Below are 12,451 nucleotides of genomic sequence, written 5' to 3'. Positions count from 1 at the left end.
GCAAGGGAAGCAAGAGCAAAAATGAACTATTGGGACTTCATCAAGATAAAAACTTTTGCACAGCAAAGGAAACAGTCAACAAAACCAAACGACAACCGACAGAATGGGAGAAGATATTTGCAAATGACATATCAGATAAAGGGCTAGTATCCAAAATCTATAAAGAACTTATCAAGCTCAACATCCAAAGAACAAATGATCCAAACAAGAAACGGGCAGAAGACATGAACAGACATTTTTCCAAAGAAGACATCCAAATGTCCAACAGACACATGAAAAAGTGCTCAACATTGCTTGGCATCAGGGAAATCCAAATCAAAACCTCATTGAGATACCACCTCACACCAGTCAGAATGGCTAAAATTAACAAGTCAGGAAATGACAGATGTTGGCGGGGATGTGGAGAAAGGGGAACCCTCCTACACTGTTGGTAGGAATGCAAGCTGGTGCAGCCACTCTGGAAAACAGTATGGAGGTTCCTCAAAAAGTTGAAAATAGAGCTGCCCTATGACCCAGCAATTGCACTACTGGGTGTTTACCCCAAAGATACAAATGTAGTGATCCGAAGGGGCCCCTACACGCCAATGTTTATAGAAGCAATGTCCACAATAGCCAAACTATGGAAAGAGCCTAGATGTCCATCAACAGATGAATGGATAAAGAAGAGGTGGTATATATATACAATGGAATATTATGCAGCCATCAAAAGGAATGAGATCTTGCCATTTGCAACGACGTGGACAGAACTATAGGGTATTATGCTAAGCGAAATAAGTCAATTAGAGAAAAACAAGTATCACATGATCTCACTGATATGAGGAATTTGAGAACCAAGACATAGAGGAAGGGAGGGAAAAGTGAAACAAGATGAAATCAGAGAGGGAGACAAACCGTAAGAGACTCTTAGTCTCAGGAAACAAACTGAGGATTGCTGGAGTGGAGGAGGGTGGGAGGGATGGGGTGGCTGGGTGTTGGACATTGGGGAGGGGAAGTACTATGGTGAGCACTGTGAACTGTGTAAGACTGATGAATCACAGACCTGTACCCCTGAAACAAATAATACATTATATGTTAATGAAAAAAGTAAAAAAAATAAAATTCAGTGTAAATAGAAATGAATGTACATAATCAAATTGATAATATAGTGACACATGTTCTATAATACAAAATAATATATATTCTAATGGAAGAAAAGGAACTGCAAAGAAATCTTGACCTTTGAAGTTTTATTGTTAGCAGTATTGGTTGAGTAATTCTGAAACTGTTTTGTGTGTACTGTAGGACAGAACACATGAATAAATACCTGTATGTAGTGGGAAACTACAGAAGAGTTCTCACTGTGAAAGAAGGGAGATACATACAAATATGAAACAGGGGATGGTGAGAAAGACCTTTAGGGTGCTTGATTTGAATTGGAAACATTGATATAAATTTAACATTGTTCTCCTGGTTCTCCAATTATTAACATTTTCCCACATTTATTTGCCTTCTGACTCCCTCTCAGAGAGAGAGAGACACACACACACACACAAATTAAACATAAACACATTATGCATACCCTCGTTCTGTTCACTAAAAGACCTAGAAATGGGGTGCCTGTGTGGCTCACATCAGTGTCTGCCTTTGGCTCAGGTCATGATCTCAGGGTTGTGGGACTGAGCCCCATGTAGGGAGTCTGCTTCTCCCTCTCACCTCTGTGCTCTCTCTCTCAAATAAATAAGTAAAATCTAATAAATAAACAAATGAATAAATAAATAAAAAGGCCTAGAAGTAATGACACCATAGCAATAAGTATACCTAAAGCTCAGATTGTGGTTTCTAAATAATATTCTCCAGTAAAAGAAATCTGTACTCCTTGGAGAAATGGATGATTCCAAATTGGTGTAGAGAAAGTGCAAGATGAGCCCAGAACACCTTGTCACTTACAATAGTTCAACCTATACATATGTGTGTATATAAACACATATAGATATGTATCAATATGCATAATGTATTTATGTTTAATTTGTGTATCTATCTATACCTATCCATCAATCTATCTATCATCTATATATATAGAGAGAGAAAGAAAGTCAGAAGACAAATAAATGTGGGAAAATGTTAATAATTAGAGAATCTAGAAGGATATATTCATGTTCATTGTACTAGTCTTCCAGCTTTTCTGTAGATTTGACATTTATTAAAATAAAATATTGGGGTAGGGGAAAAATTTCAAATGTAAGAATGAAAAATAATGGGAAAAGTTACTACATCCAGAACATAATTTGAAGGTTGGCTGTTTTAGCATTTTATGAGTCCTCTTGACACTTTGGGAGTAACTTCAAGGATGGGAAAGCATGATCTGTTAAAGAAAAATTCAAAGGAAATCACAGAAGACAAAAAAGATAAATTTAGGAGAAAACTATGAAAGGATATCAGAAGATGGGTGGCCCAAAGGGCTTCTAAACTAGACCAGTGTGACAGACCATCTTTGAACCCACTGGCAAGCTTTCTGGAGGCCTTTTCCAGGAGAACCAAACTTTGTTAAATTCGCACACCTTCAACCTTATTCTGATGGACTTACTTAAGTGTTTCTACTTAAAGAGGAAGGCTAAGAGGGAAAGCCTCAAAAACTTTGCAAGAGGCAGCAGCCTGCTGGGGTGGAAGAGCAAGAATTCTACATGTGGTCACCTACATTTCCAGGGTGGGATTTTAACTTCTGTGTGATGACACTAGGCATAAAATGACTTGTGACAATTGATCTTACTACCAAGTATCTGTGAAAGAAGTTCCATTTCTCCTCAAATGTAGATCATTCTACTGTTTTCAAGGTACAAATATAGACATGATCTCATTTGATCTTGATAACCAACATATGAAGTACCAGCAAGAACAGATAAATTTTGCATGTGACAAGTTGACAGAGAGGAGGCTCTGTTTGAGGTCCCATGATTGGTAAGTGCAGATGGGTAGATAACCTGCATGGAACCCATGTTCCCTCTCAATCATTCTGTAGAAAATAAGCAGTAGTGCCAGCAAGAGAGAGTTTGCCCCAAAAAGACTGCTAGGGAAGTTGATTCTTTTTTGGACCTCTAGAAATTATAGGTAAGTGTGATGACATCATAAGACATGGCTCAGGGAAGCTCCTGAAAATCAAGCTTGCTATCAGGAAGCAGATAGTCTATTTGATCTGGTTTATGCTGTGCTCATTTCTCAGACACATCCTGTGATGGTGCTCTGGAATACGTCTTTCAATAGGGAATGTTCCCAAGATAAGATAAAGGAGAAAAGTAAATAAAAAAAAACATGCTGCAGACCAAATTTAACTCCCATTAAATATTGTTTATCAACCTTTTAAAAGAACAGAGAGTATTTACAGGAACTTCAGATTCAGAAGGTATAAAAGAAAAAGACAAGCTTGTTTTCAATTGTTGTTGCACATGTTTGCTACTGACTCAGTATTAGAGTACTTATATCATTTGAACAGTTGTCCTTTTCATGACACACAGGCTTTGTCATTACACACTGTGATAGAATGTGCCTCCTGGGTCTCATCCTCTGAGAAGGATCCCACACCTCCTTCCCCAGGGTGGGCTCCCCGCAACCTTGTGTCTCTTCTGTGGCTCTTCACCCAGACATAGTGGGGTGAACTGGGTGAATATGTGCCCAATGGTACCAAAAGACACTATTTTGTTGTCTGTGTAGGTCACTTGACTTGAAGGCATGCACACTGGTGAATTGTGGGGCCATCCTCTCTGGTCTTGTATACATACAACAAAGAGAAGAAAGTCACAGAATAAGGTTAGTTGTCTCATTGATAGAAGCAGAGCAAGAGACTGTATGATAAGAGGCAGACAGATAGCCTGGAGAAAAACTGAAATCTCCTAGGCTCTGTGATGTTTACAGTTCCCAGTTCCAGTGGTGTCTGGCTATACATATTATCTCTGACTTCCTTGAAATATCACTCACTGGAGATTGCAAAAATGTCCATAATATTTTGCAGCTCCCATCAAGTGGTAGATCTGTTACCCCATTCCTTGAATCTAGGCTGACCTAATGAATTATTTTGACCAACAGAACATGGCAGAAATGGAATTGTGTGAATTTTCCGTCTGGTCTCAAGAGCTTTGCAGTTTCCTCCATTGATCTTTTAGGAACCCCGTGCCCACCATGTGAAGACACCTCATCTAGTTTCCTGGCTATTGAGAACTACATGACCCACCTGCTTCCTTTGCACTGGCTGATAGCCTGCCAACCCCCAGAAATGTGAGAACAGACTAGATAGACTTGTAACTGACCTGCCAGTTGTATGCCATTGCATGAGTAATCTCAGCAGAAACCAGCTGAGGCCACAAAAACTACTCAGCCAATTTTCAAAGTCAAGCTAAATAAAGGGTGTTGTTTTATGTCATTAAGTTTTGGGGTCATTTGTTATTCAGTAAAAGCTAACTGATACATCTCTGTATGCTTCCAATAAACTTCTAACTTAAATTTTCCCCAAGCTAACTTGAAGTATGTGGCTTTGTATCAGTGTATATTTGTGCTTGCAATCAAAAGAATCTTCACTAAAAAAGAAACTGTTATCAATAGAGAAGGCTATAATTAACAGAGCTATAGAAAGTATGTGAAACTGATTGGCTGAGTCACTCAGGGTGGCATACCCAGAGAATTCCTTCATTTGCATTATGAGGTAGTAAAGCAGTTGATTAAGCAAAGAACCTACCCCAACACTAATGGATGCCCATAAAATGTGTTTATCCTACCCTTCACCTTGTAATTCTTGTCCTGTGGGATGCAATATATTCTGTGGTCTGAAAACCAATATGTGGTGTTGCAGTGAATATTTTTGCTTCTTGCATCTTTTCTATGTGGGAGCATTTGTGGTTCTGATAGCTTTCTAATTTTACCATTTAAGCATTGCATGGCAGAATGGGAAAGAGCATTGTCTAAACAAAATTGAGTCTGACCTAGAAGGAAAATGGACAAATCTGGAGCTCATTCACTATGAAGAGAGGGGCCTATTGATGACATTTTTGGTTTCAGTTGTTGGATATGACTGATTGGATTAACTCCCTATAGGAAGAAGGTGGATAAGAGCATAGTTCAATGTAAGATAGTTAAATCATGTGTGGCAGGGAGACTTCTTAATAAAGAGGAATAAAGGTAGGGGTGTGTGTGTGTGTGTGTGTGTGTGTGTGTGTATGTATGTATGTGTCAGCCAAAGGAAAAACAGACAGATGACTTTTGGGGGTGTATATCTATAACCCATATCCTCATTTTTTCTGCATACTGTTCCCCTCCTGCTAGGACTAGATTCTCAGCAACCATGTTTGCATTCCATAACCTTACCCTCTGGCTATCGTTTGATTGGGCCAGGGGTAGACACCTAATTATGGCTGGGCCAATCAGTCTCTTTTCTAAAAATTTGGACCTTCAAGTGAGAGACACTTATTGGTTTTCTCTCTGGATTATTTCAACTTGGACATCTAAACTAAGTTGCTGTGGAACACCTTCATTTGGCTACATGCATGCAGATGTACTAAAAGACAAATCCAGCTTAGGGGAGGGAGAAAGGGAAGCGGGCTGGAGAAAGACATATACATACTGAGTCCCAGGTTCCTGATAACTTCCTAGCAGCTAGTTCTGGCTCTTGGGTTCCCACCAAATATCCTCTTATCTTCTAATAAATTCCCACCATGATTAAGCTAATTTGAAGTGGGAATCTGTTACTTGTAATCAAGAGAGCCTCGACTAAGGAAAATTCACACCAATAAAGGGTCAGTTATTCTGAGTTTCTTAAAAATTGTATGAAAGATATTTGCCAATACCTGGCTGTATCTAGTTTCTATTTTGTTTTCTGTTACTTATGACAGTAATAAATCTGGGAGCCAAAAATATTGTGTGCCACTTAAAACTCAGGTGACATTATTTGCATTATCCCATTTATATTATTATTAGAAAAACATTTTTCAGTTTTGAAGGGTATATTTAAATAGACATATCTATTGTTTTTTTCTTTTAGTGAATTGAGTTTTGAATATATTCTTCATCAATCTGCAATTTACTTTTGGAAAATGAGTAGAAATATCAGTTAGCACAAAGACATGTAAAAGGAGCATTACTATCCGTTTAAAATGTTTTATCTGCTTAACAGTCAGTGTTCCTCTAGTCTGTCTTTTTCTCTAGTGGTAATTCTTCCTGGAGTTCATAAATCAATATAGTTATATTCACATAGGAAATGGCACTGGTTTTAAAAGTTGCATCTTCTAAGGAAAAAAAAAAATTAGATTTAATGATGATGTATGGAGGTTTTCAGAAGTCTAGTTTGAAAGTAATGCTATTTAAATTAATTTCCTACTTTGGAGTCTAAGCAAAAAAACTTTAAGAGCTCTTCATGAAAAGAAAAACACAAGGGTCTCCTGGGTGGCTCAGATGGTTGAGCGTCTGCCTTTGGCTCAGGTCATGATCCCGGGGTCCTGGGATCAAGTCCCACATCGGGCTTCCTGCTGGGTGGGGAGCCTGCTCCTCCCTCTGCCTCTGCCCCCCCCCCCCTCGGACTCTCATGAATAAATAAATAAAACATTAAAAAAAAAGAAAAACACAAATACTTCAAAAGCTCTGTTGGTGAAGTACAAAGTTAAGGACTGAGAAGCGATTTTCAGGTTAACTTGATCAATGTGGACAACTAAATAGGGCACCCAACACCCACTCAAGTGGGGGGAGGAGCAGAGGGGGAGGGACAGGGACAGGGAGAGAATCTCAAGCAGATTCCGCACTGAGTGTAGAACCCTGAGATCATGACCTGAGCCAAAACCCAGAGTCAGATGCTTAACCAACTGAGCCACTCAGGCGCCCCTGAACATAATATTCTTATTTAGAAAATGTTTTATTCACTCTGCATTTAAGTATTAGACCAATTCTTGGTGGAAAAATTCACCAGGCAGCTGTGTATTCATTTGCCATATGCCACGTTCTCTCCAAGCCAGACAGGATGAAATCTGATTTACATTTAGGAGACCAGCTGCCTCCCCCAGCAAACACGTGCACCCAGCACTCAGAAGGTAATGGGAACCTACTAAATGAGAGCCAAATGATTCAAGCATTTTACAAGAGCAATTGGTTTAGTGGTAAGTTATATTTTATTTAAAAAATTTTTAAAAAACCTGCAAAAGGTGCCAACTATTTCTTTTTCAGTCACTTGTTAAATAGAAATTACAATAAAACGTATTTTAACTTTAAAATTAAATCAATAGGGGCGCCTGGGTGGCTCGGTCGTTGAGCGTCTGCCTTCAGCTCAGGTCATGATCCCGGGGTCCTGGGATCGAGCCCCGCATCAGGCTCCCTGCTCGGCGGGAGGCCTTCTCCCTCTCTCACTCCCCCTGCTTGTGTTCCCTCTCTTGCTGTGTCTCTCTCTCTGTCAAATAAATGGATAAAATCTAAAAAAAAAAATAAAATTAAATTAAATCAATAAATTTAACAATAAATTCAATTAAATTTATTTTAATAAAAGCTATTCAGTTACAAGTTATAATAACCTACAGTCCTAACAATAGGGTCTGGTCACTGCTGTAACATATACCTATTTTGTGGCCTTCAGACCTCTCTCAAATGCTTCTCACAGAAATATTCAAATATGTGGACAGAAACCCTCTCAAAACTTAATGCTTAAATCTCTGTCATAAAGATGATGATGTTAACCACATCATCTTTTAAGAAGGCACACCAAACAGAGGAGAGAAGAGAGAAGAGAGAAGATCTGAGTTTGAATACTAGCTTGGCAGATAAATCTCTGCATAAGTGAAATTTATTCTTCTGTGTTTCACTTTCCACCTTCTAAAAAACAACAGTAGCAGGAGGGTCCCAGCAGCCTGCCACTCTGCCTACTTGTGCTCTCTCTCTATCTCTCTGTCAAATAAATAAATAAAATCTTAAAAAAAAATACTTTCAGATGTAATTAAATATTCTTTAAAAACATCACTTCTAGTAAGTATATAACATTCTACTGTACAGAAATACTGTAGATTTTTCCAATCATTACTACTGGACTTTTGGGTTATCATTAGGGTTTTTTAACACTATAAATCGTAGTGTAAAAAAAAGTTTTTACATGAATCTTTGTTCTTTATGATTCTGGTTATTTTGGTAAAAGTTCTATAGTAAAAGAGTCCTTGAAGTCATTAGGAGGAAATAAGGCTTGGTAATTTAAGTGTGAATAGGATTTATATACACCCCATGGCCTTTTTTTACCCCTCCCTGCCCACTCCCCTTTGGTAGAAATTTATAGGCTTTATTTCTGGAAATGGCCAAAGCAACAGTCTAAGTGGGGTAGCCATCTGTCATATTTTTGCCCACCCAGCATCCATCCCCCTCCTCTGGTAATAGTGGACTGATTTTCCTTGAGGAACCACATCTCTTCATTCTCAATTCATATGGTTTAGATCAAATTGAATGTACACTTTGCTCCAAAAGTTACATGTGACCTAGACCAATCACAATATCTTGTTCTCCAGGCCACTGTGACTAGTTCAGGGATGGCCCATGATCCAGAACAGGCCAATCAGAGTCAGTGAAACTCAGTTTGGAGGTTCACAGGTGCCATCAAGGCATTCTGTCTGTACTGGCTTTGGAAATTTGAGGATCTATGCCTGGAACTGCTGGGATCCTCCTTACATGGAGGAAAGAAGAAATGGAATGAGATTCTTGGTTTCTACTGTTTGAATTTCTGTATTCACCTGTGCCTGATTTCCTGTGGACACTGAGGTTTTATGAGCAAATACCTCCAAAATACCTCCTGGTATTTCCTGCCCTTGTGTAACTCCTTGCCCTTGAGTATAGGTTGGCACTAGTGACTTGCCTCTAATGAATGAAATATAGCAGAAGTGATGGGATGTCACTTCTGAGATTGTTATAAAAAGGCTGTGCCTTCCATTTTGGAATCTCTTGCTCTGAGCCCTTGCTCTGGGGAAAGCAAGCTGCAACATCTGCAACATGTGGGAGAAGCAAGCTCTGTTGATAATCGCCCTGTAGAGAGGTCCATGTGGCAATGAACTGAAGTCTCCAGGTGACAGCCAGCTAGGATCTGAGGCTTGTCAATAACTACACGAGTGAGTTTGGAAGCATATCTTCCCCCAGTTGAGTCTTGAGATGTTTGCACTCCTGTTTGACACTTTGATTGCAGCTTTGTGAGAAACCTGAGCCAGTGCACCTGGCTAAGCCATGCCTGGATTCCCAATCCACATAAACTGTGAGAAAATAAGTCTGTTGTTTTCAGCCATTAGGTTTTGGGGTAATTTATGCAGCAACAGATAACTAATACATATTTTAAATTCTCAAAATAGCCCTATGATGTAGTAGTGTTATGCCAGCCATGTCTAACAAATGAGGAAATTAAGGTTTAGAGAGGTGAAGTAATTTTCCCAAAGCAAGTAGTTAGCAAATGGCAGAGCTCCTGGCTCATTGGACATCAGAGCTTGAGCCCTGTGCTGAACTGCCTCCTAGGAGTAAGACAAGATGCAGTTTGACTTAACACAGCGATGATGTAAAGAATGAATTCCAATAGCACACTTGATTTGAGAAACTTCCCTAAAAGGAGGCTAGGGGGGCAGGGCAGCCATTATTGTCTTATTCTAGTGATGACAAACCGTACAGCTCACACAGCCAGGAAGCTGGGGTGTTCACCCAGGCCTCTGAGTCTAAGTCTCTGCTCCATGCCTTTTCACCCTTAGATTCATACTCATTTTAATTAAACAGACAAGCCATATGCTGCATATACCACATATTTTAATATTACAACAGTAATGTGTAGCAGTCATAATAACAATATTTTAGAACCATCAATTATTAATTAAATGCACACCAATGTTATATATGCCTATGAAAGAGGCGCTTAGTACACTCAAGGCAATGTGAGAGATTATCCAAAAGTCAGTGGGACCTGGCTGGCCACCTTTTTGGTATGAAGGCATAAATTGCCATGGATGTGCTGGAGAAAATTGCTCCATCTGCTTCACAGGAGCATCGCTTCTGCTACCAAGCTGAAAAACTAATCAAGTCTTGTAAGAGTTGAGACTTTTGTTTCCACTAAAGTCATTTTTCATCCCTTGTAAGGTGCTCCATTTATATGTAAGTGACCAAACCCTAGGGTGAGTACATTTTGGTCTTCCAATGCCTTGGGCATAAATTAAGGCCTCAGATGGCCTTAGAAACAGGCTTTATCATGTCACAGAAAGGGTCAGGGGATTACATTGCTTTACTAGTTTAGAATCTTTGAAATAAAATATGCTAAAAAATATGCTAGCCAATACGAGTGTATCTTGTAAATTTATTTGCAAAATTGCTAATTACTAATTAAATATATTTAATACTTGATTTTTAAAAAGCATCTGTGTAAGGAACTGAATTAGGTTCAGAGGGACAGAATGATCAAATGAAAATATAATGAAAAAGGAAACCCTTCTTCTTTCCCTGAATGTTTACTTAAATTGTGCTGGACAATATGGCAGGAGAGATTCATGGATTACTAAATGCCGAATTCTCATGCAGGTGACAAAGATTTCCTTGAGTAGGACAGAGTTCAACATTAAAATTTGTACTATGTAATAAAGTTTTAAGATGTAAACTACCTAAATAAGTACACTATTCTTGTTCACTTACAGTAATACAGGCGAGAGTTAGTTACAACACCCCATTGTGTTGTCAGAAATCATGGAGAGATAAATATTACAGAATTCATAGGGATGAGTTTTGGAATGTGGAGTCCTTTCCTGCAGGGTCCTCTTTCTCCATCTTCTTCAGATGAGGTGGGCTTTCAATTCTTATTCTTCTTGGACTCTGACAGAATCTTTTTACATTTCTTAGGCCTGTTTTCTCCCCAGTGATTTGCAAGCTTAGTACAAAACCCTACAATTATATTGTTGCTAGTCAGGCAACCTATTGGCTTTTGTGTATTTTATAGCCAGACATCTTATTGAATTTCCACACACTTTTTAATGGCATTTTCATTTATTCACTTGTGTTTTCCTGGTTGATATCATCTGTAAGTAATAATATAGCTACTGCATGACCAGTATTTATAAATTTATATCACTTCTTCTCTTTTCTTTTCCTTCTTTCTATTGCATTGATGGTGCTATTAGCAGGCATCCTTGTCTTATCTGTATAGTATTTTACCAATATGCATGATGTTGGCTATTGTTTGAGAAAGATGTTCTTAATGTAAAAAACTGTTCCTTTCTACTTCTAGTTAACTAAGAAATTTATTTCTATTCCTAGATTACTAGTTTACCAGTTCTTAAAAAATTGTGACTATATATTGAATTTTGTAAACTTTGGTACTCTTTGAGATGGTCATTGTCTCATCAATGTGATATTCTTGCTCATATTTTTATTTATTTTTTTTTAAAGATTTTATTTATTTATTTATTTGAGACAGAGAGAATGAGAGACAGAGAGCATGAGAGGGAGGAGGGTCAGAGGGAGAAGCAGACTCCCTGCCGAGCAGGGAGCCCGATGCAGGACTCGATCCAGGGACTCCAGGATCATGACCTGAGCCGAAGGCAGTCGCTTAACCAACTGAGCCACCCAGGCGCCCCTCTTGCTCATATTTTTAAAGGCAGTTTGCCTTCCCCATAAAGAGGGCTCTGGTAATAAAATACTTGCAACATGACAGCTACATGCTTTCTTGCTTAAAGATTACTTGTCTCTAATCAGGTCTGTAGTTCTTTCAGAGTAAGTTCCTTTACATGTTTTTCTGTTTCTTTGGCTGTAACAAAAACATTTAGTTTTGTGTGTCCTGCTGACTCCCATAGATCTCCTGTTACCCAAGGTGTGGTCTGCAGACAAGCAGCATCACCATCCCCTGGGATTTTGTGAGAAATTTAAATTCTTGGCCTCACCCCACACTGCTATTTATTAGTAGCTTTGTAGGTGGGGACCACAAACATGGGGTTTAACATGCTTTCCAGGTGATTCTTCTGCACACTAAGATTTGAGAGGCACCCCTACAGACAGTGCAGAAATCATGAGTTTCTAGATGCCGAGCAATTGCAAAGGGAACTCCAGAGTCATATGCTGGGATCAGTCTCTTGTCCTGCATGTATAAAGAAGGGATTTGTGAGTGGATTTAGGGTGTGGAGTTTCAGTGGTTGGGGAAAGTAGCAGACAAAGGCATTCTCTGGGGCTTGAGGATATATCTGATCTGAGGCAGTATTTAGTAATTAAAAGAGAAAAAATTCTTGCCAACAGGGTTCAGGGCAGTGGAACTTGGCCTGGACCCATCTCTCTTTATTTTTTCCAAGGCCAGGACCACATTCTTTACCTCAATTTGGGTCAGGATTATTTGTACAACACCCCGCACAGGAATAATAATGATAATTGTAGCAATACCTATCATTTCTTCATGGCCTATGTTGTACTACTTTCCTTTACTCCTCACAATAGGTCTCTAAGGCAGGAATTGTCATTCACATTGTAG

General features: G+C 39.0%; 1 protein-coding gene across 2 annotated transcripts in view; it reads right to left on the bottom strand.

The window, feature by feature from the left end:
* The window catches only part of HTR1E (5-hydroxytryptamine receptor 1E), a 95,746-nt gene that overhangs the window by 65,063 nt on the left and 18,232 nt on the right, over nucleotides 1-12,451 (bottom strand). The window contains exon 2 of one of the 2 annotated variants that reach the window (XR_004676665.1): nucleotides 7,381-7,415. The exons of the other annotated variant lie outside the window; for it this stretch is intronic. The gene's annotated coding sequence lies outside the window, so the exon portion shown is untranslated. Of the gene's footprint in view, nucleotides 1-7,380; nucleotides 7,416-12,451 lie in introns of those variants that run through there. 2 annotated transcript variants of the gene reach the window in all.

This window comes from Mirounga leonina, unplaced genomic scaffold (assembly GCF_011800145.1).
Source record: "Mirounga leonina isolate KUSES-001 unplaced genomic scaffold, KU_Mleo_1.0 Mir_53, whole genome shotgun sequence".
NCBI lineage: Eukaryota > Metazoa > Chordata > Mammalia > Carnivora > Phocidae > Mirounga > Mirounga leonina.
The sequence above is the reverse complement of the archived record's forward strand: the minus strand, read 5'-3'. Positions and strand labels throughout refer to the sequence as shown.